The sequence below is a fragment of the Salmo salar genome, chromosome 08, assembly GCF_965601325.2.
Source record: "Salmo salar chromosome 08, fSalSal1, whole genome shotgun sequence".
Lineage (NCBI taxonomy): Eukaryota > Metazoa > Chordata > Actinopteri > Salmoniformes > Salmonidae > Salmo > Salmo salar.
In genome coordinates this window covers 1655001-1657500 of record NC_138298.1, presented here as the reverse complement: position 1 = coordinate 1657500, position 2500 = coordinate 1655001, and the positions used below count along the sequence as shown (strand labels likewise).

The 2500-nt window shown below is 41.6% G+C and overlaps 5 non-coding genes and 1 pseudogene across 5 annotated transcripts in view; all 6 read right to left on the bottom strand.

Annotated features, from left to right (window-relative positions):
• The window catches only part of LOC145852093 (5S ribosomal RNA), a 119-nt gene extending 49 nt beyond the window's left edge, over positions 1-70 (bottom strand). The window contains exon 1 of the ribosomal RNA XR_014373947.1: positions 1-70. This exon is cut by the window's left edge and continues 49 nt beyond it. This is a non-coding gene — a ribosomal RNA (5S ribosomal RNA).
• Positions 71-479: 409 nt separating this feature from the next.
• LOC145883112 (5S ribosomal RNA) lies at positions 480-598 on the bottom strand. Its single transcript, XR_014394685.1, has one exon. It is a non-coding gene; the product is annotated as a 5S ribosomal RNA (ribosomal RNA).
• A 410-nt stretch (positions 599-1008) lies between these two features.
• On the bottom strand, positions 1009-1127 carry LOC145882538 (5S ribosomal RNA). Its single transcript, XR_014394106.1, has one exon. It is a non-coding gene; the product is annotated as a 5S ribosomal RNA (ribosomal RNA).
• Positions 1128-1536: 409 nt separating this feature from the next.
• On the bottom strand, positions 1537-1655 carry LOC145883111 (5S ribosomal RNA). Its single transcript, XR_014394684.1, has one exon. It is a non-coding gene; the product is annotated as a 5S ribosomal RNA (ribosomal RNA).
• A 410-nt stretch (positions 1656-2065) lies between these two features.
• LOC145852947 (uncharacterized) lies at positions 2066-2184 on the bottom strand (annotated as a pseudogene).
• A 139-nt stretch (positions 2185-2323) lies between these two features.
• LOC145854370 (5S ribosomal RNA) lies at positions 2324-2442 on the bottom strand. The gene has a single exon (XR_014375255.1). It is a non-coding gene; the product is annotated as a 5S ribosomal RNA (ribosomal RNA).
• Between the last annotated feature and the right edge of the window lie 58 nt (positions 2443-2500).

Here is a 2500-nt window from a genome sequence, read left to right as displayed (position 1 = left end):
AAGGCCCGACCCTGCTTCGCTTCCGAGATCAGACGAGATCGGGCGTACCCAGGCTGGTATGGCCGTAAGCGAGAAACAATCTCTTGCTACAACATATATAGTCAAAGTGAGTGTGATAAACAGACATTGCATTTTCACCAATTAGATAAGCAGCTTGAACTTTGTGTCACTGAAAAAGTAGAAGAAATTACAAACACTGTTCCCATCACTTTTTAGCACAGGTAGTTGGATAAAATACAAACTTTATTTCCTTTCATCATTTGAACAGGGCAAAGGAGCACAAAGCACACACAAGCTGCATTCAGCAACAATATTCTTGTTTGTCTTATAAATACAAGGCAGATGCTAATTGAAAACACAAGGAAATTTGATCCTATTAAAAAGGCAGGAAGCTGCATTTAGTCAATTCATCATTAAATGCTTACTACAAGGCAGTGTTGCTGATGAAATAGTGCAGGGGCACACCCTCGTGGACAAAATGCTTACAGCACCTGGTATTCCCAGGCGGTCTCCCATCCAAGTACTAACCAGGCCCGACCCTGCTTAGCTTCCGAGATCAGACGAGATCGGGCGTACCCAGGCTGGTATGGCCGTAAGTGAGAAACAATCTCTTGCTACAACATATATAGTCAAAATGAGTCTGATAAACAGACATTGCATTTTCACCAATTAGATAAGCAGCTTGAACTTTGTGTCACTGAAAAAGTAGAAGAAATTATAAACACTGTTCCCATTACTTTTTAGCACAGGTAGTTGGATAAAATACAAACTTTATTTCCTTTCATCATTTGAACAGGGCAAAGGAGCACAAAGCACACACAAGCTGCATTCAGCAACAATATTCTTGTTTGTCTTATAAATACAAGGCAGATTTCTAATTGAAAACACAAGGAAATTTGATCCTATTAAAAAGGCAGGAAGCTGCATTTAGTCAATTCATCATTAAATGCTTACTACAAGGCAGTGTTGCTGATGAAATAGTGCAGGGGCACACCCTCGTGGACAAAATGCTTACAGCACCTGGTATTCCCAGGCGGTCTCCCATCCAAGTACTAACCAGGCCCGACCCTGCTTCGCTTCCGAGATCAGACGAGATCGGGCGTACCCAGGCTGGTATGGCCGTAAGCGAGAAACAATCTCTTGCTACAACATATATAGTCAAAGTGAGTGTGATAAACAGACATTGCATTTTCACCAATTAGATAAGCAGCTTGAACTTTGTGTCACTGAAAAAGTAGAAGAAATTACAAACACTGTTCCCATCACTTTTTAGCACAGGTAGTTGGATAAAATACAAACTTTATTTCCTTTCATCATTTGAACAGGGCAAAGGAGCACAAAGCACACACAAGCTGCATTCAGCAACAATATTCTTGTTTGTCTTATAAATACAAGGCAGATGCTAATTGAAAACACAAGGAAATTTGATCCTATTAAAAAGGAAGAAAGCTGCATTTAGTCAATTCATCATTAAATGCTTACTACAAGGCAGTGTTGCTGATGAAATAGTGCAGGGGCACACCCTCGTGGACAAAATGCTTACAGCACCTGGTATTCCCAGGCGGTCTCCCATCCAAGTACTAACCAGGCCCGACCCTGCTTAGCTTCCGAGATCAGACGAGATCGGGCGTACCCAGGCTGGTATGGCCGTAAGTGAGAAACAATCTCTTGCTACAACATATATAGTCAAAATGAGTCTGATAAACAGACATTGCATTTTCACCAATTAGATAAGCAGCTTGAACTTTGTGTCACTGAAAAAGTAGAAGAAATTATAAACACTGTTCCCATCACTTTTTAGCACAGGTAGTTGGATAAAATACAAACTTTATTTCCTTTCATCATTTGAACAGGGCAAAGGAGCACAAAGCACACACAAGCTGCATTCAGCAACAATATTCTTGTTTGTCTTATAAATACAAGGCAGATTTCTAATTGAAAACACAAGGAAATTTGATCCTATTAAAAAGGCAGGAAGCTGCATTTAGTCAATTCATCATTAAATGCTTACTACAAGGCAGTGTTGCTGATGAAATAGTGCAGGGGCACACCCTCGTGGACAAAATGCTTACAGCACCTGGTATTCCCAGGCGGTCTTCCATCCAAGTACTAACAAGGCCCGACCCTGCTTCGCTTCCGAGATCAGACGAGATCGGGCGTACCCAGTCTGGTATGGCCGTAAGCGAGAAACAATCTCTTGCTACAACATATATAGTCAAAGTGAGTCTGATAAAACAGATATTTAGTCAATTCATCATTAAATGCTTAATACAAGGCAGTGTTGCTGATGAAATAGTGCAAGAGCACCCCCTCGTGGACAAAATGCTTACAGCACCTGGTATTCCCAGGCGGTCTCCCATCCAAGTACTAACCAGGCCCGACCCTGCTTAGCTTCCGAGATCAGACGAGATCGGGCGTACCCAGGCTGGTATGGCCGTAAGCGAGAAACAATCTCTTGCTACAACATATATAGTCAAAATGAGTCTTATAAACAGACATT